Below are 25,996 nucleotides of genomic sequence, written 5' to 3'. Positions count from 1 at the left end.
GTTCGCATCATCGAAGTAGCGAGTAACAAGTGTCGAGCAGATTTAAAGAAGAATATGTTAGCAGAAGATAAAATCCGTCATGGAAAACCCTATTTGTAGGTATATTTGCAAAGAGTGTGGAAAAGCAATTCCCCGGAGCTATCACAAGAGACGTCATGAGATATCATGTAGGACAATTTTCCAATGCAAACATTGTAGAAGAGAGTTCAAGAACGCATACAACGCTCAGCGTCATGAAGCCGCGTGTAATGTAGCTTCATCGAGAACAAAATACAAAGAGCTCAACCATATTCAAACGAACACTGATTTATTTTAAAATAGTAGACATCTGCGAGAGATTTTTAATTCTCCCTTCTTGTCTAGGCCTGCTACAAGTTCTGTTACTAAGCAAACATTTCAACATAAAGAGAGGCAAGATCATGATTATGATAATAAGGATAAAGATGTTGATCAAAACAGTAGTAAAGGGAAAGTAGTATAAGAAGAAAAAGATCTCATTTTTTCATTGCCATTACAGCTTGATGATTTTACTTCATTTTCTAAGCTTACTTCACGTTCTGTCGCAGTGCAAACATCTCAAGAGGAGATGCAAGGTAAAGAAAATGTCAACGCTTCATTGCTATCATGGTTCATGTTTATGGGTTACTGTAGTCACGTCCTAGTTCGTGAACCATGGGCAACGCTGAGTAGCCTAGTAAGTGGTCCTGAGAGTCAGAATACTAGTTGCTATGAAATGGGAGTGGGCATCTCGGACATAATCTGAGTCATGGCCCTCCTTGTGCTCAGGCGGCTAGAACTATACAATTCGCCGGTGGCCCATAACCCGATAGAGGAGAGATCCTCACTTGGACTATGTGCAAGTAGGGTAGCATCCTGCGTCATGAATTTACCGAGCTCAGAACATGTTAAGCGAGCCTCGGACCTATGGGAGTAATGGAGTCCCACTCCCATTTGACAGGCGAGGGACTCCTTGGAAACAACTTGGCGAACGAAATGGAGAACGAAGGGGAGAATCAATATTAATGGGGCCTATGGAAGAAAGAAGGCAGAACTGGCTGAGTCAGCAAAGAGGATGCATCTGCATGTGCTAGGATTAAGTGATATTCGGGCAAGGGGAGACAACGAGGAAGGGACAGGAGATTATAAAGTGTACTTGACGGGTGTTAGAAAGGGAAGGGCAGAGTCTGGGGTAGGGCTCTTTATCAGGAATACCATTGCACGCAATATAGTTTCTGTTAGGCACGTAAATGAGCGAATGATGTGGGTAGATTTGTCAGTGGGAGGAATTAGGACAAGAATTGCGTCCGTGTATTCACCATGCGAAGGTGCAGATGAGGATGAAGTTGACAAATTTTATGAAGCATTGAGTGACATCGTAGTCAGGGTCAACAGCAAGGATAGAATAGTGCTAATGGGCGATTTCAATGCGAGAGTTGGGAATAGAACTGAAGGATACGAAAGGGTGATTGGTAAATGTGGGGAAGATATGGAAGCTAATGGGAATGGGAAGCGTTTGCTGGACTTCTATTCTAGTATGGGTACATTCTTCAAGCATAAGGCTATTCACCGCTATACATGGGAGGCTAGGGGTACCAGATCCATAATAGACTATATCTTAACCGACTTTGAATTCAGGAAATCTGTTAGGAATGTACGAGTTTTTCGCGGATTTTTCGATGATACAGACCACTATCAGATTTTTAGTGAATTAAGTATCTCTAGGCCTAGGGTGGAGAAAGTGAAATCTGTCTGCAAAAGAATAAGGGTAGAAAATCTCCAGGACGAGGAAATTAGACAGAAGTATATGGATATGATTTGTGAAAAGTTTTGAACAGTAGACAGTAAGCAGGTTCAGGATATAGAAAGTGAATGGGTGGCATACAGGGATGCTGTAGTAGAAACAGCAAGGGAATGCCTAGGAACAACTGTGTGTAAAGATGGGTAAGGGCGAACATCTTGATGGAATGATGAAGTGAGAGAAGCCTGTAAACGTAAAAAGGAGGCTTATCAGAAATGGCTCCAAACAAGGGCCGAGGCAGACAGGGATTTGTACGTAGATGAAAGAAACAGAGCGAAACAAATAGTTGTTGAATCCAAAAAGAAGTCATGGGAAGATTTTGGTACTAACCTGGAAAGGCTAGGTCAAGCAGCAGGGAATCCTTTCTGGACAGTAATAAAGAATCTTAGGAAGGGAGGGAAAAAGGAAATGAACAGTGTTTTGAGTAATTCAGGTGAACTCATAATAGATCCCAGGGAATCACTGGAGAGGTGGAGGGAATATTTTGAACATCTTCTCAATGTAAAAGGAAATCATCCTGGTGGTGTTGCGAATAGCCAAGCTCATGGGGAGGAGGAAATTGATGTTGGTGAAATTATGCTTGAGGAAGTGGAAAGGATGGTAAATATACTTCATTGTTATAAGGCAGCAGGAATAGATGAAATTAGACCTGAAATGGTGAAGTATAGTGGGAAGGCAGGGATGAAATGGCTTCATAGAGTAGTAAAATTAGCATGGAGTGTTGGTAAGGTACCTTCAGTTTGGACAAAAGCAGTAATCGCACCTATCTATAAGCAAGGGAACAGGAAGGATTGCAACAACTGTCGAGGTATCTCATTGATTAGTATACCAGGCAAAATATTCACTGGCGCCTTGGAAGGGAGGGTGCGTTCAGTCGTTGAGAGGAAGTTGGATGAAAACCAGTGAGGTTTCAGACCACAGAGAGGCTGTCAGAATCAGATTTTCAGTATGCGCCAGGTAATTGAAAAATGCTACGAGAGGAATAGGCAGTTGTGTTTATGGTTCGTAGATCTAGAGAAGGCATATGACAGGGTACCGAGGGAAAAGATGTTCACTATACTGAGGGACTATGGAATTAAAAGTAGATTATTAAAATCAATCAAAGGCATTTATGTTGACAATTGGGCTTCAGTGAGAATTGATGGTAGAATGAGTTCTTGGTTCAGGGTACTTACAGGTGTTAGACAAGGCTGTAATCTTTCACCTTTGCTGTTCGTAGTTTACATGGATCATCTGCTGAAAAGTTTAAAATGGCAGGGAGGGATTCAGTTAGGTGGAAATGTAGTAGGCAATTTGGCCTATGCTGATGACTTGGTCTTAATGTGCCGAAAGCCTGCAGTCTAATATCTTGGAACTTGAAAATAGGTGCAATGAGTATGGTATGAAAATTAGCCTCTCGAAGACTAAATTGATGTCAGTAGGTAAGAAATTCAACAGAATTGAATGTCGGATTGGTGATACAAAGCTAAAACAGGTCGATAATTTTAAGTATTTAGGTTGTGTGTTCTCCCAGGATGATAATATAGTAAGTGAGATTGAATCAAGTTGTAGTAAAGCTAATGCAGTGAGCTCGCAGTTGCGATCAGCGGTATTCTGTAAGAAGGAAGTCAGCTCCCAGACGAAACTATCTTTACATCGGTCTGTTTTCAGACCAACTTTGCTTCTCGGGAGCGAAAGCTGGGTGGATTCAGGCTATCTTATTCATAAGTTAGAAGTAACAGACATGAAAGTAGCAAGAATGATTGCAGGTACAAACAGGTGGGAACAATGGCAGGAGGATACTCGGAATGAGGAGATCAAGGCTAATTTAGGAATGAACTCGATGGATGAAGCTGTACGTATAAACAGGCTTCGGTGGTGTGGTCATGTGAGGCGAATGGAGGAGGATAGGTTACCTAGGATAATAATGGACTCTGCTATGGAGGGTAAGAGAAGTAGAAGGAGACCAAGACGACGATGGTTAGACTCGGTTTCTAACGATTTAAAGATAAGAGGTATAGAACTAAATGAGGCCACAACACTAGTTGCAAATCGAGGATTGTGGCGACGTTTAGTAAATTCACAGAGGCTTGCAGACTGAACGCTGAAAGGCATAACAGTCTATCATAATAATGTACGTATGTATGTATGTATGTATGTATGTATGTATGTATGTATGTATATATGTTCATTGCTATAGAAACAAGTTAAGTTTGCTCTTAGAAACGCTACTGTTAAAGCGCGTATTGCATCAAAACCATTCCCTACACATCAACTGTCTGCATATAGGTTCAAAGTTGATGACAAGCCTATGTAGACATAAGATACTGTAAAGACCCCAACGTACTCCTAAAACGTTTTCAACTGCTAAGAGCGTGATCATGATGTCGGTTACACAGAGTACGAAGCAGGTATTTTTGAAATGGAGAATTAATTACGTCGTGTAGGTATTATTAAGTAATAACTCTCTCTCGACAGTACAACAGCTTAACACCTTCCTACAATCCCAGCGCTTACACTCACCTAATTCATCCTTCTGTAGTATATAATCCATCGAGTAGCTATATTCGTATAGATTATTTTCTAACATTCTCCCTTCCTTAGGGTGTTAACTCCATTAACCCCTTAGCCCATTAACCCTTTAGCTCTTTAGACCTTTAGCTCCTTTTGCCCTTTAGCCCATTAGCGGTTTACCCATTTAGCCCTTTAGCACCTTATAGCCCTTTTGCCCAGTAGCCCTTTATCCTATTAGCCCTTTAGCCCTACAAGGAATGTGCGGCAATCTGATCTTCTTAGAACAAAGGTATACCTGACATGTTCTAAACACATATTGTGTCGAGTGCAGTGTTCGATTCTAGTCTTGTTATTACTCATTTAGTAATCTGAACACATCAAACAATGTTCTAAACGCATGTTGAACTTAACGACATCGAGTACAGTGTTCGATTCTAGTTTTATTATGTTTCATTAACTTCTTTTGTAATCTGCAAACCTAAACGTGCACAACTATGATGACGTCATCGCTGCAGCGCATGCAAACTCTTGCTTTCATGATGCATACTTATTGCATTCCTTTGCCTCCTTACTCTTGAGAAAACGATCAAGTCTAAACATGTACAATAACGTCATTACTGTAGCACTTGCTCAATCTAGCCTTCGCGATGCATGTTTAAACCTGTACCTAAACAGAGGAGAAGGCCATTACAGCAGCCACCATGTTGTGTAGTAACCTGTAAGTGCTAATTAGCGTCGGAAAGGGCATCTTGTCGTAAACTAAGGATAGTCTCCTTCAAGATGGTAGATGAGATGTTAGGTTCACGTATGCACTAAAGCTGATGATAGCGAACGGAATTTTTCAAATTAGCCGCCACCACATTTCAAAGGTATGTAGCTAGGGATAGCAGCACGGTGCCCTGTTGATTAACGACGGCAGCTGGATATAATTTCAAATTGCCTCCACCACATTTCAAAGGTAGTAACTAAAGTTACTAAAGTTAACGGTGCTCTGTTAATTAAAGATGGGGATGACAGCTGTTTAGAGTTTTTCACATTTCTCGCTACAACGATAAAGATGGCAGCACGATGCTCTGTTGATAAAAGATGGCTGCTGTCAGCTTGTCAAAAAAAAGTGGGTTTGTTTCCAAATATGAGCAGGTAGAAATTGCCGCTACCACATTTCAAAGGTAATAGCTAAAGATAGCAGTACTGTGTTCTGTTGATTAAAGATGGTTGCTGTCAAAAAGCATGTGGAATTTTTCAAATTGTCCGCCACCACATTTCAAATGTAAGTAGCTAAAGAGGGCAGCACTACAGTTAGCGATGCAAGATATCGGATGAGAGCTGTCACGTGGAAATTGCCCACTACTTCTATAAAGATAGCAGCACGCTACTCTGTTGATTAAAGATGGCAGCTTGTCAAAAAGATCGTAGATTTAAAGAGCACGTGGAATTTCAAATTGCCCTCTAGCGCACACATAACAGCAGCCGCCATCTTGTGCAGTAGCCTCTAAGCTAGCTTACTTCATAAGAGCCTGTGTATAACCGCCATCTTGTGCGAGCACCCCTAGACCGTCTCATGAGAGCCTGTGTATAACCGCCGTCTTGTGCGTGCACCCCTAGGCCGTCGCATATGAGCTGTGTATAGCCGCCATCTCGTCGCAGCCATCTTGTGCAAGCATCCTTAGGGCGTCTCATAAAAGCAGCAGTCATCTTGTGAAAGCACCCTTAAGCAGTCTAATAAGAAGCTATGTATAGCCGCCATTTTGTCTCCACCATCTTGCTTAAGCATCCCTAGGGCGTCTCGAGCCATCTTGTGCAAGCACCCTTAAGCGGTCTCATAAGAATCTATGTATAGCCGTCATCTTATAGATTTGATAGCTGTCAGTGCCCAAGGGCCTAAGTAGGAACCGAACCGTTGATCTCATCATTAGACTACTTTTTCTTATGCCATCATGTTCCTGATACTGCGAACCGAGGTAGTAGACAGAAAAGTTTTGTCCGTTTTGGTCTACGGCGCACCGTGTTCGAGATATTTAACATTTTGCATTTAAGCCCCAAATTTAATTAATCAAACCAGCACAGCATGTTATAATCTCTACCATAGCAATACCTAATCAAGTTACGAAAACTTGCTTCGATATAAACTAATACTGACTAAATGCCAAAGGGCTTATGTAAGAACAGAACCGTTGATCTCATAATTAGACTACTTTTTTCTTATGCTATCATATTCCTGATACTGCAAACCTAGGTGTTGGGCAGAAAATTTATGTCCGTTTTGCTCTATGACGCGCCGTTTTCGAGATATTTAACATTTTGCATTTATGCCCCAAATTTAATGAATCGAACCAGCACGGTACGTTAGCCTCTAAGCTAGTTTTCTTGATAAGAACAGCAGCCATCTTGCGCAAGCACCCTTAGGATGTCTCATAAGGGCCCGTGAATAGCCGCCATCTTGTGTCCGCCATCTTGCGTAAGCATACTTAGGGAGTCTCAACCCATCTTGTGCAAGCACCGTTAAGTCGCCTCACAGGAGCAGCCGCCATCTGGCGTAATCGGCCTCTAGGTGTCACATAAGGAGCCATGTATAGACGCCATCTTGCGCAAGCACCCCAACGGCGTCTCATAACAGCCTATGTATAGCAGCCATCTTGCAGCCACCATCTTGCGCAAACACCCTTAAGGAGTATCATGAGGAGTCATGTATAGACGCCATCTTGTGCAATTGGTGTCGATAACGGCATCCGGCCGTGGAACTGAGGTTAGGCCCTTCCATGAGGTTAGGCTTGCTGTCTTGCGCGTTAAAAGTTAGGTTAAACCGCTCTAAGATAGCGGATGTGAGGTTAGGCGGTGTCTCATAAGGAGTCATGTACAGCCGCCAACTTGTGTAATTGACGTCGGGAAGGACATCCAGCCGTAAAACTGAAGTTAGGTCCTTCTATGAGATTTGGCTTGCTGTTTTTGTTAGGTTATGCCCCTCCAAGATAGCAGATGGAAGGTTAAGCTCATTCTCTTAGGTGTCAGGAAGGGCAATCGGTCGTAAAACTGAGATTAAGCCTCCTCCGTGAGGTAATTCTAGCTCTCTTTGATAGGTTGAGGCCCTCAAAGATAGCGGATGTGAGGTTAGGATCGCGCTCTTAGCCAGCGTGAGGAGGAGGCCGCTCCCGAGTGCGTGTGGCGGTGGATGGAGGAGGAGGCGTCTGCGGAGAGCGCGAGGAGGAGGTGGTGGAGGAACCCTGTGCGGAGAGCCGGTGGCGGCGGTGGCGGCAGAATCCCTGACTTTATCTACTTGTGTCCGCAAGTGGTCACCATGCAACAGTTACCCAGGCCAACAACAACATGACAGCCGACAATTACAGAAATGATGGTAGGGAACACAAGAAATCAAAATGGGATAATGGCACCAGGTAGACCCAACTCAAACACCATAAATAAGGGCCGAAATTCAAGAAAATTCAACCCCATATAAACCATCCTCGAATACAACGAGCACAGGTGTTCTACCAAATCCATCGTGTTCAGAGAACCTCTGGATAACCCAGGACTAAAAATATGGTGGCGTAAAGGCAATTCACCCTGTGAGATTATGCCAATCCACAGACATTCTTCCAGCCAGTCGGAATTCACGGGATACAATAAGACAATAAACGACGCAGACATGATAGGTGACAGGATGACAAAGCTCACGAGTTGATGGAGAAGAACCTTCAATCAGTCAATACGGTCTCATACCTCCAATGAGAGACAAAGAATTTCAGCGACTGCCCACGAACTAACACACATGATCCCATACTCGAAGGAACAGACACCAGAACAGTCATATGACATGCAAGTTACAATATAAAATTGCGAAAACATGCCGGTTTGAGCTAGAAGCAACCGAATTACAAGAGAAGTAAACCGTATGATGGGAAAACCAAAGCGTAAAATAAGGAGTAGGTTATGCAAATAGGTTCGATCGGATGAGACTACCTATAAACAGCCATAGTTGCAAGGGAAACACATCTCATTATACAAGTTTATTTTCATATCAGACCCAGATATATCATTTTGAAGGCAGCTAAGTTCTCATATCACACAATATCCAACTAAACATGGTCGAAGCCGGTGTACATCAATGAAATGACCACAAATGCCCAGACGGGCCTCAACAAACTTCTTGGGCTAATAATAGTGTAGACTGTATCACCTGCAAGACATCCCATATTGACTCGCAAACACTCTGCTTACACGAGGACTCATAGACAAATAAATATACCAGCCAAGACATGGACATACGATAAGGGATAGGCTCAAGGTTACATTAGAGAACACCGTACTCAACTAAATTAACATCACACACTCTAGACTGCGATGATTAAATCCTCTCCCATAATCCTTAGCAAAATGAACAGGAAGGAAATAATAAAGACAAATGTGAAGTGAAGGGCAGATTTCACAATTATCTGGTAAATGAGTGAGTACCCAAAACCACATGACAACTGCGAGACCCACAACCAAAATCCCAGGATGAAAACACGGTAAAAACGAATGATCGTTTCAGCAATAAGCCAGCCATGACACACACCGAGACTCCAACAATGAACCTACACAACCACCAAGTAGCACCAGCACCAGAGTACAGATTTTACATTTACAGGTAGGAATGAGTAAGCACCAATACATACAGCATCCAACCAGCACCAGCAAATGAAATATCAGGAAGAATGAAAATTTACATTCAAGTACAAGGCTAAAACTGACGCTCATCAACCAGAACCAGCAGATACACTACATGCATAACACTAGTCATCCGCAGCGAGTTACAGCAAAAATAATTCTGGAGCAAAGTTCCAATACACGGATATCAGGAAAGGTGAATGGAAGGGGGAAGAAGTTCACTAGCAGTGACTACCATTAACCAGGCAAACAAGCCCACAGGCGTTGAAGAAGAAAACATATCCAATAAATTCAGAACCCACCTAATTACAACTTGACCACATGCACCAAGTACCAGAAATAACAGGAAGGTAAGTGACATCAGAACGGGACACCACATGATAAACATAACCAGTGGAAAAGGATCATCGCACTAAAGAACTGACAGCACTACCTAACATGGACACATCAAATTAAATTAAAAGGTCAACATAACCTCCAATGGACCATACAGCCATAGCCCATCGCCATTCAACCAACGAAAAACAGGAGAGTACATCAGAACACGAACACAGCCCATGGTTACCGTCATAACATAAAATCCACGTGAGATACACATCAATATATCACCATTACAGCGTATATTCGTACATGTATACCACACAAGCCCATAATAACAACACAATATCACCCAGGGAACATGCACAAGACTCCCATATGCCAAATAGGAAAAATTTCCCATAGCGCAAGCCCCAAGTAAGCATCCATAATACCAACACCATTATTATCAGCTGACATCTCACTATGTCGACAAATCTCACAATCACCATACGTGACTTGTAGTAACCAGGGCAGGCAGGATCACAGACAGAAATTAGCTTAAAAGAAGGGTCTCCGTGGGTCAAGATTGTACATACATTTTCACACACCCACCCCGAACAGCCAGGCGGGAACCACCAAACAATTCATAATTATATTCACAGCGGCCCATACCAGCGGATGCTAATCCAGAAGAGACAATAATGCCAAATTTCAGTAACTGCCACACTACGATACGATAAGATAAGAAAATAACAATCAGAAGATTAGATAAGGCCCCAGCGACGATTGCTCCACATTAGGTGTGCCCAAACCCTAATTGAAACCCAATATTTACATTCTTAAGGAACTACATCTTTGAAATTAATGCAGGTATACCAATTTAATAAAGACAATAAAATAATAAATCACCCAAAATAATGCTGGCATATACAATCGTAATCCCTAACTCTACATACCAAGCAAATAATAAAATCTACGAAATATCATACTAATAATAATATTAATAATAATAATAATAACAATCATAATAATATTTTTACTTAAACAGAGTGGTGTTTGGTGCAAACGTAGTGCTTAGGTTGGAACACGGGTAACAGGAGGCCGAAACACACGAAATGAAGCACGAATAAATAATGTGAGGATCACAACATCAAAGAAAACGCGATAGTGAAAACCAAATAAACACGGCAATAACAGCAATGAATATGAAATTTACCAGTAGAAACCGCACACGTATCAAAAGCACAGGGAAAACACACGGAGATACACCAGAAATTAGAATAAGTCAAAGGGAAACACAAAATTTAAACAGAGACAATGGGTGATTTCAAGTTACCTGAACAAAATAATGCACTACGCCGTTATGCACAATACTCACTTCAAGTTTGACCGCCATCACCAAACAGTGACATAATTTCATGTACATTAAATACACTCATAGAATGCAGTAACACATACAAAAAATTTATGTACAGTAATAAATCCTAAAGGCGTACATTCATGGTGACCAGTTATACCCAGGTAACCCCCTCGTGTTTCACCTAATTACTACGGCACTCACAAGTAAGAATTTAAAAAGAAACCTTACATAATTAACTCAAATGTAACTAAGATACCTTAAAACACATTTTCTCCACCTCGCTTAGCGAGGTATACCGTCCTTAATTTCCCAATACCGACCGATTCAGTCATAATAACACTAAGGACAACACAGCCGTTAGACTTGGCTATCAGCGTCTACACTAGAGCAGTTCCAACAGCCGTAAACTGCACTCCGTACTTCGCGACATGGCGCAACACCGTCTGACAGCGCTACACACTCTGGCGAACACCGTTCAAAACACACACTGTCGTAGCTATGTACTCTCATAGATGGCGTGAGAGTCCGTGTAGCCGTCCACAATGCAATTATACCCTTAGAGATAACTATGTGACGAAAGGTCACAATTGTCACATATAAACTAATAGATGACCAGTAGGCTAACTGTTCTGAACGCTCATGCACAATTTATCAGAGTCCACCAGATACAAGGTTTAGTCATCAAATACTTCAAATAGAGTTGAATTCTGGTCTCATATAATCGTGGTAATATCACAGCGCCGTACAATCACTAGGCCGCGAACACAAGGTCCATAGCAGAAAGCAATAATTCACCAAAATTACACGTGCCGATAAGAGACACAATTTAAATATATGTCGCGTAGACAGTTGATTGTCCAAAGTATATCACATAACAAACGTATTTTGTTAAATGACGCTTCATATAATCTAATATTTCTTAATTTACAGTGGTCACACTGTGAACTATCTTTTAGATGGTTGAATTTAAGATGGGTTTGAAATCCAAAGTAATATACAAAGGCTTTTCAGTAAAACGTGACGTTTTAACAGCCCAGCTATGTTTGTTTGTAGGTAGTAACACCGGATATTCATACAGATCAGAACTTCAAAAACGTTTAGGTAATGGTGTATCATTTTCTACAATCTTGAACAATCGAAGTTTTTCTCGATCAGATAATGTTGCATGTGGAATCCTTCACAAAATATACGATGACGTGTAATTTTCGATTCTTCTGGTGTTTCTACTGCTCTAAGAGAATTGCAATCACTTCGATCGCGGATAGGAATTATCTCTTGTTCTGCGTTGATACGTCTAAAGTCTTCTGCGAAGCGAAGAATATGTTTTGATGATAATATACCTGTAAACGTTCCGTCCTGATTTATCATCCAGTTGTTAGTAGCTTTTGGACACCATCCTGTCATCCATAAAAGATTACTTTCTTCATCACTAAAAGAAGGGCAGAGTTCCATAGCACTTGTAATACCAACAATCCTCGATCTACCTATTTCCACATTATTTACTTCATATCGCGCTTCAGAAAAGAGAAAAGCTAGAACATGATTGTTTAGTTGAGATGTGCTTGGTCTACTTCCATCTGTCTTATCTAGTCGTCCTTCAATATAGAGGTAGCTTTCGTGTGGTGGGTTGTATACATAATTGTTATTCAGTCCAAACGTGAAACGTTGATAAGAATGAAGCTCACTTCGTACTACACCTTCCTGAGCCTAGCATTTCTTCGATTTTGTTTTAGTAGCGTATAACCTAAATCTTAGGGTATTTTCTTATGGGCATCTGTTAACTCTTGGAGTTTTCGCAAACATGTAGTATATCTCCTGAATGTTCACCGTGTTTTATAGATTTTCATACTGGTTTAAGATGAATTTTGTAAGCTACGTGTGCCGATCTGAATCAATAAGCTGATTTTGTTTATTCACAAGCCTAGTGTGAGGTTACTAATGTGTTTCCACTTTACTATCCCCAGCACATTCACTGCTCAGTCAATCAAAGTTCAATAATTACAACAATAGCAATGCTCACAAACTTTGTGGCAGTAAAATCCGTTTCCTCCGGATATGTCCCCTTAATCATTACTTTACATTTTAATATTCCCCAGAAAACAAACTAAAATTTCCAGAATGCATCTCCAAGTTATTCTCTTGATTAAAGTTATTTCAAAATGCGGTTTCACTGAATTTAATAATTAAATAAATTTAAATGATTTAACGAAATGTTAAAGATCAGTAAATTTTATCTCCGCGGACTCTGGTTTCTTCACAAATTCCTACGCAGCTGTGATGTAAATTCAATATTGCGATGTTTATCTGGCTGGAAAAGAATTGTTACATAATTCATGTCCAGTTATATATCTTGTCTCCCGATCTCACACCTTTAAAATCTAATCTAGTCCTAAAGAATCTACGTACAAACCAAACAACTCGCCATATAATTACGATGTCATATCTTGTCATACCATTTATGAATTTTGCACACCCCTCACAGACAAACCGATCATCGCAACCATCGCTCTATATTTTGGACAACCCTGAATTTGGTTACTCTGTTCCTTATACTCAAAGCTCATGGTTTCAAATGTTCATTACGTCCCCAATTACAGTATTTCACAATACTCAGATCATTACCGGCTATGAATTTCAACTAAATCCAGCATTTTAACGTTCTCGCTGGCCGAGAATACAGTACAATCTTAATTCCACGCCTGTCCCGTCATCACAGCTCTCGCCCCCCAAGTTCGCTTGGCAGTTACATGAACCACCTGGATTATTCCAGTTGACTGGCTTCTCAAAATGCTCTCTTTAAACTCTGCCGACAAAATTAAACAAATACGATATTCTAACCAACAAAATGCACAGATTAAGCTTCAAGATGCCCACACTAATTATACGCGTCGCCAATTAATACCGCCATGGATTTCTATGAATTTCTTTCCATCCCCAACATTATAAATATACCTCGGGCTATCGTGTCCCGGCTACAATGACAGGTCCAACCTGATTCGCACACCTCATCTCAACTCATATAAAATATTCCTCGGGCTTCCGTGTCCCGGCTTCAATGACAGGACTCTAACCTGATTCCCAAATCTCATATCAACAAAACTAACCTCTGTTTCCCAGCTCCACAATTATCATCGACAAAGAACTGGAATAAAATCCTCACTAGAAATCTCGACGTCTAATATCTAATATCATGAATAACTTCGCATAAAGGATATCGTATTTAATACCTTGACTTTTACGAGAAATGTCTGAAACATTCTACTAGATCTTTTATTGTCAGTCTGACACAGTTTAAAATGGGTCTAGAAAAACGTTTCTCTCCGTGACCAAATTCATCACCCTAGATTCTCACCCGACAGCGCGCTTCCACTCGATTGAAAATGAGTAACCATGGATTATTATTATTAACGTCAAATTGCAGACAGAAAAATTTACGTCGAATGAACATCTTAATTTGACATCACAAAATATAGGCAGTACACTCACACGGATGACGATCTACATTGGACGTGATATCACTTCGAAACACTATTTAATAACTTTACAACATTATACGGCACTCGCAAGACTTCAAAAATGTATCCAAGTGGGAAATAAAACAAATGAGTCTTTTAGTCGTACTCTCACATTTACAAACTTAGTAGGGGTGACCACTGCGTCGTATATCCCCATTCAAATACACTTTTAGAGACCATGAGACAAGATATAAGAGGTAGTAAGGTGGAAAGTCACCTATCTCATGTCGTCACGCCAGTGTTCGTCATAGGGCTCACCTGCGACCCTGGCATTTTATTTAGCCATTTTCACATTCATGGCTTTACAAACCATTTTTATATATCTTCAGGTTTCCTGGAATAAAGCATAAAAAAAGAAAATACCCTTCACTTATTTGCTGAGCGCACACGATGGACTATAATTATATCGGCACACGAATTACTTAATCACATTAGAATTTATTCAGTACTTTGACCGTCCTATCTGGTACAATTATTTCACTCAAGAAAACTATCTCCTCATGGAGACAAGACCTAGCCACAATGGCTAAAATCTGCAGTTGAACTCAGTCTACTTTCGTTGGCTTGATTTCGCAGAGCAGCTCAACAATGTTTCGTCCGCTTTGTATCACAAATGCCGGAGAAGGAGACTTCGTCATGGCGTCCCTTCATATTTATAGCAGTTACCCCCTCTCTTCGGATATCTCCCTTTGCCGCCAAGAAAATTTCTATAAATTTTCTGACTTATCTAAACTGTAATTTCAAGAGTTTTGAAAGTGACTACATGCTTGCTACATTTCTGGCGGTAGTGTTCATGGAAATTTAAAATGTATACGGGTTCGATTTGTGAGATGATTGACCTCCTTTGATAGGCACTAATTTTTTTTTACTTGGCTTTGATCACGCCATGTACACGCGCTTTGAAATAGTTCACAAAAATGACTTGAGATTCTTCCGCCGTTGACACGTGTGGGTGACGTCACGTACCCCAGAGCGTGGGACCGAAGGTAATCACCCTCTCGTCACGTGTCCGATCCATGCTATCAAGAATCCAACTTTTAAATGATTGTCGATTTATGCATAATGTTCTTAGGGCACAAAGGTCATGGGTTCAGTATGCGTTCTCTTGGTGAAAATCCAAGCAACGGTCCTATCGAATCACGTCTTGATTTGAAGTCAATCTTAAATAATGACTCAATAACACATTTACGTGTGATGTTGCTTACAGTAATTGAGAACTTGTAATTATGTTTAATAAAACTCTCTTCTCTAAACTGTTCAATTAACGTACTTTCAATGTAGTAATGAATTTCGTCTACTGGATAACTGCCTGATGGTAGCGTCAGCACATAATCATCGTAATAGAACTTGTTTACACCATCACGCACTTTATAGATTTTATAATAGCTTTCAAACGACACAAGTCCAAGACTATGCGGCTGATAACCAAGTTCGGTCGATGGGTAAAAGTAGACGGTATTTTCAGATCCTTCTCAGCACATAGCAAACCTTTCACCGTTAGTCATCACGTGCACACTAATACTCTTTGCCTACTGTCTGGTTTTGATATAAGAACATAAGACATAATCGCCCGCACGTGCGTGTATTGTTTTTTGTTCCCGGTTTTTATTGTAAACAATTACCGTACTGCTTCTGAAATAACGTATGAGCTCGAATGGAGGAGATAAGTATCCATAGCTATCGAAATACCATACTTTAGATTTACGTTTTACATAGGCAACGTAATGAGTTCCAGGTCCGCGAGTGTTGTCTAAGATAATTACAGGGCTCTCACGTTCACGTGGACATGCTGGTAGCTGCTCGCGCATATACACACCTCGAAAATAATGAATTCCTAGTTGTTTAGCAAACGTAAAAACTTCTTAGTGGGTTAGAGCTCGATGTCGTAGTGCCTCCAGTAGACGTTTTCTGGAGATATGTAGATGACAATCCCTTTTCCGTATGGCGCTAGCTTCATGTGAACGGCTTTGCCTCGTAATGCAATTGCCTCCATTGTCCTGTTATGACGTTCACTCTCTTTCAACTGTTGCTTCGCTTCTTCTACAGCCTTAACAGACCTTGCTATAGCACTTGCACCATCCAGCAAAGACCATAAAGCTGCTAGTGCAGTAAACAGCGCAGGAAGAAATCCTCCTCGTTTTGGTACAGGAATAATTCGTGCACGTTTACAAAACAATGCTCTGCTCTTTGGAGAAATTTTCCTTCTTGCTGCGCGTAGTGCCTTAATAATGGCTACACGCGGATTGTATTCCCCTCGAATAGATTTTTGTGCAGCCTTTACAACATATTTATATCCAACAGTTTTAGTTTTCTTCTTCAGTTCGACTTCTGTACACGACTTTACTCGTGAAGAACAAATTATGAACTGACGGTTACTTGTTTCGTTTGATATATTATATATATTACTATTGCCTACTTTGTTATTCAGTTACCATGAAGATTATAAAGCAACAAGACATACTACCTGTTAGTGACATAGTGCCACATCTCCTACCTAATTCTAGTACAACTACAAAAAGATGTCATGGAAAGTTGTTTGCTTTTACCACTCGATGTGTTATATCTGGCTCATCGGGATGTGGAAAGACAAATATTTTACTTACATTTATTACCTATTTAAATGGCATAAGCTTAGAGAAGTCACTCTATCAATCGCTATATACTATTCTACATACTGTAATGTACGATCTGGTTAAAGATGGATTGAAATATTTTCAATTTAATTCACATGATCAAGTACCATCACATATGATAAGCTTCCCAATTCTCTTATGATCTTTGACGATGTCGCAACAGAACAGCTAAACGTTATTCGTGCGTACCTTAGACTGGAGCGACATAAATATGTAGATTGCGTCTATTTATGTCAAACCTATTATCGTGTGAATAAGCAGTTGATACGCGACAACGCAAATATTATTGGGCTTTTTCGGCAAGATGAGCGCAACATGCGGCGTGTGTATGATGATCATGTTAACACTGATGTGACATTCAATGACTTTAAACGTATGTGTGCCACATGTTGGTCATCACATAGTTACGGATTTTTAGATTTGATAAAGAAAGTCATGTTCAGTATGGATGATCTTGTATCGGTTTTGATCATTTTATGTGGATTAACACCGAGTTACAGTCACCACTCGATCAAAAACCTGCATTAACACAGAGTTACAGTCACCACTTGATCAAAAACCACCATCATGTTTGCATCCAACAAAGAGATTACGAAACATATAATCCGTGCTTTATTTATTTTGAAAACGCAACTAGTTACACCACTGAAAGAAATTTTTAATTCTACTTCATTACCGCAGTCTACTATAAGTTTTGCTTTAATGCAAACAACATACGATAAAGAGAAGTATGAACAAGAAAGGCATGAAGAAGAAGAAGATGAAGAAGAAGAGAAGCATGAACAAGAAAAGCATAAATGAGAAGAGAAGCAGAATCAGGAAGAGTATAAGCAGGATATGGATGAAGAAGAGAACGAGGAAGAAGAGGATGAGGAATAATAACTTAACGATACTTCACCATCTAACCGTGTTAAGTTTTTAACTACAGATGTTATTGCTGAAACACCTACTCCATCAGCACAATATCTACCTCGTTTTCTGAGGTTATGAACACGCCAGAGTATCGTCATCAGTTTAAGACTTTCATTCGAAATACCTATGGAACTCTCTTTCCTACTTATAGAGAAAAATTCTTTACAAGACAAACTGACACTACCTACGGTATTCGCTATGAAGGCGACTATTTCCAGATAGGTAATGCAAATTTTAAGATTAATAGCAACAGTCTCATCGTAAAAGGTGTTACCTATTACACCCTTCCGGGCCTCGAATTGATGACCCACGCATAAGAATGCCTCCACGTAACGGGGTAAACACCTACGGATGAGATTGGATTGAAGAGCGGGTCGAATTGCTTAACGAGCTTCGAACCGCTCCCCTTCCTACTTTCTGTGCTGGCCCGGCAGCCTGAGTACTTGGGGAGTGGTACGTTCGAAAGAAAGAAAAAAAGAAACAAATACTTAAGATGGAGCCTTATGTATATAATATGAAAGTAGGATCTCTGGGTTCAAATGCCTACTGGATACTGCTTAGCACTGCTACAAATACAAGAATCATAAAATAGGGGTTACGAATACTAATTTATTCAAATATGACATGTTAAAGAAATTGATACAGCTCTATACAATGAACTCTCCGCATATGGGAGGAAAAGAAAATAATGATCACTTTAAAATATGAATCGCCCATGGGCGTCGTCTGCATAACGGTGTAATTGAGGTTTTGCGATTTCTATCGTTCATCTTTCCTCATTAGTTCATACCGTTCATGACATTTTATATTATTCTGTCAATCACACCGTGAGATGATCTGATGTCCCTACTCACATATTACTTCCTGTTCTTAGCACGAAAATAACCGGGGCCTACGCTACATAATTACCATATTAAAAGAAACATTTGCATGATACACAAACACACATACCATTTAGCTAAACCCCGGACTTCCTCATCTATCACCAAGACCACGCAACGTTGTACAAAGGTTCTGTTTGAACTCAAAAAATATATACACATAATTACGAAACATACACATATATATATATATATACACACTTCATGCATAAAGGAGAGCAATTCCTAGAAAGAAACAGCATGGTTATCACTGTCTCCGGCCCAAGGCGCAAGCTTGGGGCAGCTCGCTCAAGGGCGCCGTCATAATCCAGGTTCGAACTGGCCGACTCCCGACCGAGAGGTACTGTGGATTTCTGAAATCCCTAGACTAGCTACAGTCTCATATCACCGGATATCTGGGGGGGATCCCTACTCTTTTATTAAATACCTTCTAAAGTAGCGTGATAATATCATTGCCGGCAGTGTTTTAGTTGGACCAGTTAAACAACAGCAACTATAATAGCACAGCGGGACCAGCCCTGTCGTGAGGAGGCGAGGAGCAAATACTCACAAAAAAAGAAGAAGGGAAGGTCATTCGCTGATCCAGCCATCACTCATTCATTCGACACGGCAGATTCTTGACCCCTTTCAATTACCATGGCCAGCCGGGGCACATATCCCTGGCACATTTCATTTGTTTACATCATCTTACCGCTGAGTTCCCAAGAAATACACTTTTATTCTCTCCCTTCTCATTATTACCGCTGAACGCCGACTGTGGGCACGATCACTTCTAACTCATCTCATCGTAAATTCCTCGGGCATTCGGCCCTCTCATTACGTCTCATATCGCGTATCCTCTTTCCTTGGGCATAGGGCTCTCATGACTCATCAGACCACTTTTTCCAAACTCCTCGCTCCTCGCACAGGAAATATACCTATATTCAAATCTTCTGACCAAAGATTAGGGACTCCTGCCTCTGGGTCTCACCCCGGCTACAGATAAAAAAACACTCCAAACAATTCTGGCCAATTAATCAAAAATCACGGGAGATTTGCACATGGTCCCTCACAACTACCTAAATAACACAGCATATACCTCTCCCGGTCGGGATTTCTTCTCTCTTGCTGTACATGCACTGATTATATGTGTAAGCTAGGCATGCATTGTCTGACTGACCCATGAGTTTCCCCGGCATATACGACAGCCACGTGGGACAGTAACTAACAACATTTTGATATGGTTTTCCCTGCTCGCCAGCATTATTTTTCCAGCCACCCCTAAGGGGAACTCAAATATTCTCCTAACCTTGTTCCCTTATTTGCTAGGACATTCTACATATTACTAAAAATATAACCCTCACGATAAGCTAATCATTAAGATAAAAGTGAGTCGTCCGGGAATTCAGCTCCCTTGAATTTACTTCAACATTATAAAGATCAATAAAATTTCCATATTAGGACATGCATTATCTTACAACATTTTGATATTTACAAAAGAAAGCTGATCCTATCCCCGGTTACATTATCATGCTTAAGAAATTAGATTTGGACATCACTCATCTGTTTGGTGGCCGTTGTTTTTCCTTCCACGGGAGACCCATGGTGGAGTTTAGTGCTGCATGACCCCGGGGCTGATAGCGGGCGTGCAGTCCTTCATCCCTGGTCCATAAAATTCCGACATCCTGGAGAACTCGTTCACAGCTGAAATCTTACAGTAATCCAAAATGGGTAACACTTCACCACTCATCACACGGCCTCTATTTCCAGAGTTTACACCACGAATAAGCCGGTCTTTCAAATCACGGCGGGCGCGTTCACAGCAGGGATCGGGTGGCTCACGAGACTCAAGCACCCTGATTCAGAGTAACACTTTGGGTGATACCAATTTATTAATATAACTGGCTCCTTTATGTCGGCACTGTCCCAGCCGTCTTCCGCTACTCGTTTGTAAATTATGCTCGCGGATTAACTAGTTTGACACGCGGCACAGAGACAATTCACCTAGGCTCGTTTGGCCTCCCGTTACACTTCACAAAGGCTTTGTACTTCACGACGCGACAGGCACAATAACCCTCTTAGTAAGCGGTCAATGGGTTCGATCTGTAAAACTGGAGCACCGCGGGACACAATGTCCCTTCTCAACGACCCGCAAAGAACTGTCTTCTGCGATGGCCGGGCTGGCCATATTATTTTCCCCGCCGGAAGCCTGGGGGCGTAAACGTTCACGGTTCATTAAGAACAAGAGCTTCTTTCATACCAAGAACTGAAGACATTTAAATAGTGCATCTTGTGGCCCTCTATCTCCTCTTTCATTTGAGCAAGGCGTGGTGGACCTACGATCGGCAGTTTTTATGCAATTTGCTTCCCGCTTTTGATTAATTCATAGCGTCCCTTGGGGGGTGGAGTCATCTTTTGAACGCGACTCTTAGCTTGGGTGACGCTGTTGTATTCACATGTGTTAGCAATATGTTACATCTGGACAGCCGGTGACCTCATTTCATCCCCAGAATAAATTATTACATATTTTTAGTCTGGGAAACGCAGAAAATTCAGCTCTATTCATTGGTGTGTCTCACATAATGTTCCTATGTGTGGATCAAAATATCATCCCATTTTTACGCCCCAAAATCCGACGTTGGCACCCGTAACACGTGCATAAAAACCGGAAGTTCCTTATGTTAGTTTGGAACTCTGGGAAGCTAAGCCACACCTCGGGGCGTATCTGACTACTCCAGCATCGCGTCCTCTTCTAGCTCTCTCTGCAAGTTGAGAGGGGATTTTCGCGGGGGCTTGGCTCCTGCTCTGTCTTCCCTTTGTTTCCCAGGCGCTCTTTCGCGGGTTCCATTCTGGCCGGACGCCGCTCGATCCCCATCGCCCATACTACTACCAATGACGCGACCTTTAGGAGTGATTTTATTGAAGTAGAAAGGCACCTATAATTCCAAGGAGCTGTACAGGACACTGTACGGTTACACTCTCCCCCTGCTTCATCAAAGAAAAATCACGAACTCGGGATTTTTCTTTCCTTTTCAACTGTCTCTGAAAGTAGTCACTGGTGATGTTTGCGTAACTTGTAGACCTTCTCGGTCAACTCTGTGTTCTCCAGTTGTATCTGGTAGCACAGGTTAATTAAAGCGTTCCTAAGACCGGTCCTCTCAGTGCATTCTGGACAATCTTCACAGGCTGATGCCTCGGACTCGCTCCCTTCTTCCAAACCAATGTGATTCACGGCATCATCTTCTTCATCGGCTTCCATTTCTTCCATTGGATCCGGGTTGTCCTCGTCATCCTCGGCTTCTCCTGGTTCTTCTTCCTCCGGACCTTCTTCAGGGTGTTGTCCTGGGGCGTTGTAAAGTTTGAGATTCGCAGCATTGTAAGTGGCCTCTGTTCTCCCATCTATTGACTGTACTTTGTAGGCATTATTCTCTAGGTTCTGGATTATCCTATACGAGGTAGCGTCGAGGTAACTTTATCGATTCCCGCATGACCGATAGAATGATGTGCGAGCCAAATCAGTTCTACTTGCAGCACGGGCGGAACAACAATACGGTACTTCGTATGGTCTTCATCTATGAACTGGTGAAGGATCCCGTTGAAATAGTTGTATTTGGATGCCTGTCTCTCAATCTCCTGGTATCAGGCGTTCTGCAAACTTGTGGTAGTACTTCCTCGGAGGGTCGGACATCGCTGGTCGTTTGACTAAAACTAGTTCTCCCACACGAAGTGGCCGATGAAATCTCCGGTTTCGATGACGTCTGAGCCTCTTCTCTGCCTGGGCTTTGAGATGGTCCAAAGCTATCCTCACACGAAATTCAGCCGAAGGCCTGGGAACTTCTAGGCACTGTAGCACACGGTGCCACGGTCTCTCTGGTTTCTGATCAAAATGTACCACTATCGGGATCTGCCCCGTAGATTCATGAATCGTCCCGTTGATGCACTCCATGATGATTGGAAGAACATCAACCCATCGCCAATGCTGTCTGGCGCAATAAACTCTGCAAAATTTTGCTATTTCGCGCATGATCCTCTCTGATGGATTGGACTCGGGATGCCTAATAGAACTGAAGATATGCTGGATTTGGAGTTGCTCGATCTCGCGTTTGAACATGGCGGACGTAAACTGAGACCCATGGTCACTCAATATCTTGTCTGGCTTCCCCATAGATGGAATGATCTTATTTCGGATCTGCGTCAGTACCGACCTGGAGTTCGCCTTCTATACTGGGCACAGCATCACATACTTCGAGAAAACATCTACGCAGACCAAAATGAATTGTAACCCTCTAATTGCCTTGGGTAAGGGCCCGTAAAAGTCTATCGCAAATAGCTCTCGTGGCTTCTCTGGCAACAGCGGTTTAGGTGGTTGCCGCAGGAGATAAGTATTTGGTTTGATTGGTTGACAAGTATCACATGTTGTCAACACGGTCCTAATCATCCGCCTCATTCTCGGCCAGACAAAGGTCTCCTGTAGCGTCGAGGTAACTTTATCGATTCCCGCATGACCGATAGAATGATGTGCGAGCCAAATCATTTCCACTTGCAGCACGGGCGGAACAACAATACGGTACTTCGTATGGTCTTCATCTACGAACTGGTGAAGGATCCCGTTGAAATAGTTGTATTTGGATGCCTGTCTCTCAATCTCCTGGTATCAGGCGTTCCTACTAGTATCCTCTTCCTGAAGAAATCGATCGATCGTCTGGTCGCGGGCCAATACCCTTGCTCTTCTCCGATGCGTTGCAGCCTGTCCAACGTCTCACGGTCACACTCGCTCAACTCTATGTGATGAATAACTTGGGCTTCCGGTTCGGGGTTTCGGCTTAATGCGTCAGCAATCACGCTGTCCTTTCCTGCACAATGTTCGATCTCTAAGTCGAATTGTTGGATGAATAACGTCCAACGGTTTACTCTCTCGGATGCCATCGTCGACTTCAAAGCGAAGGTCAAAGCTTTATGGTCTGTCCTCAGCACGACCGGGAATCCGTATATATACTTCCTCCAGTCACTGAGGGCTGTAACAATTGCCAACATCTCTAATTCCGTGACGGTATATTGGCATTCATGAGCCCGAAGTCTACGACTCATGAACGCGATGTAGTTTCTGCGTTTTTCCTGATCCTGCGTCTCCTGGTACAATACCGCCCCTACACCTATCATGGATGCATCGGTTTGGACCACGAATTTGCTCGAAAAGTCGGGGTACCCAAGCTTGATGCTGTTGGCAAGTAATTCTTTTGTCCTTTGGAAAGCTTCGTCACAGGTCGAATCCCAATTCCATCTATTATTCTTCTTCAGGAGGTCCTGAAGAGGAGCTACCGCCTCGGTGTAACTGGGGCAATGATCGTCGAAAAACCCGCAGATTCCCAAAAACCGCCTGATGTGTTTGACTCGTGTTGGTTTGGGGAAATTTTGAATAGCTTGAATCTTAACGGGGTTCGGAGCGACACCCTCGGAATCTATGACGTGTCCCAGGAACAAAATGCTTTTCTGGCAAAAGTTCGACTTATCCAAATTAATTTTGAAGTTGTTTTTATTCAATTCTGCTAATAACAGGTTCAAGTGTTCCAAATGCTCCTCCAGAGTCTCGCTCGCAATCAGAATGTCGTCTACATAACGCAGCGTAAAGTTCTTCACCTGCTCGCTCAAATTCCTATCAAGTGCCCTTATCAAGGCCGATCCTGCGTTCTTGATGCCGAACGGCAAACGATTGTAGACGTACGTCTCTCCGTCAAACATGAAACCCGTCAGTACCTTGGATTCCCCTGACAACTCAATGTGGTGGTAGGACGATCTCAAGTCGACCCCAGAAAAATAATTTTTGTGACTAAACTTCTTCAAAATATCCTTAATGTTTAGTGCCCTATCGTACTCTGGCACCAAGCGCTCGTTAATTGCACGTTCGTCTAGGCACAACCTCAGCGAACCGTTCGTCTTCTCCACGATGACTAAAGGGTTTAAAATGGCGTCGGAGCTTTGGAAATTAACTGGTTTTCTTCCATATCCTTGATGATAGGTCGTACCTTGGCATAATGTTTCTCGGGAATCGGGTACGGATTCCGTCGAAATGGTTCCCAACTTGTGACGACGAAACTGTATTTGAAATTCGAAATTTTTCCCGGTTGTGACCCAAATGCATCGCGGTGGCGTTCCAAGATTTCTTTCAGTATAGCTCTTCTCTCTTCACCTATCATTGCTTTATTAATTTTTGATAGCACTGCCTCCTCAAATGTCGGTTCTTCCTCTTCCTGTTCCAAGTTTCCAACCATTCTTTCGAGTCCGATTATTATCTCTTCTCCCTGATGTTTCCCATCCAGAATCTGCTCGGGATGGACTTCCTCGTCGTAGGTCACTTGAGTAGTCCAAATCCTCTCATCGACTACGCAGTCTCCACTTTCATTTAGTGTCACACCTTCGGAATGCATGTTGATCTCTAGCCTGATCTCATTGCGGTGCATGTCGATAACTGCCTTATAGACCCTCCAGAAGTCGGCGCCTAATATAATGTTGTATTCCATCTTCTCGAGGATGATAAATGGGTGTGAAGTAATGGCCTCTCCGATCTGCAAATCTAAATAAACCTGAGCCTTGCACACTGTGGTGCGATCTGGGATGATTCCTCGTACCTTCATGTTAGAGACCGGTAATAATGGGATCTGCTCCTTCGATTGGATTTCCCGTATGAGCGTTCTAGATACAACGCTTACGCTGGCTCCCGTGTCTACAAGAGAACGCACGCGCAATCCATTAGCTCTGATGTACACCACTGGTAATTCCCTTATAATCCTCTTATTCTGTCGGTGTGCGTCTTCGATCAAATCCTCGGGTTGGATCACCCACGCCGCTATGGTAACTGACGTCCTCTGCGAATCGAAAGAATGGCTGCTCCCCGAACCGCAGGCTATCTCCTCACTGGTTATACGAATTTTTTTGCGCTCCGGAGCTACTGGCATACTCCGGAGCTTGGGGGTTCAATTCTCTTCCACGCCCTTCCTTCTTGTGGGCTTGCAGTTGCAGGCTTTCTGCCCCTTCGCACATTCCCGCGGCGGCCATACCCTGTATGGGTCTCTGCCACTTGTCAATACCGGGCGGCGTGTTTCGCAGTTGTTCAACATACTGTCGTGATTCATTCCTGCGATCTCGTATGTACTCTTCCCTCCTTCCTGGTCGTTGCCCTGTCGACCGCTGTCCGCTCGGTCCCCAGTTCTGGTACGGCCTCCTCCGCTGTCCATACTGGCGATACCGGAGTCTTAGCCCCTGATGCATCCTCTCCCGGGGTCCTGGTTCGCGGGTGTTCCAGCCATCCTGGTATTCCCGTTTCGATCCGTTCCATGTCTGGGGACCCCAATCACTCCTGATTCTCGAGGGATACATCTCCCGAACTTCATTCGTACTAGTGCCCTGGCTCTTACTTTTAGGTGGGCTTTCATCTTGAGCTACGTCGACAACATGAACCGCCTCGCTATGGCGATGTCGAGCCT

The sequence above is a fragment of the Anabrus simplex genome, chromosome 2 (assembly GCF_040414725.1).
Source record: "Anabrus simplex isolate iqAnaSimp1 chromosome 2, ASM4041472v1, whole genome shotgun sequence".
Lineage (NCBI taxonomy): Eukaryota > Metazoa > Arthropoda > Insecta > Orthoptera > Tettigoniidae > Anabrus > Anabrus simplex.
Note: the sequence above shows the minus strand (reverse complement) of the source record.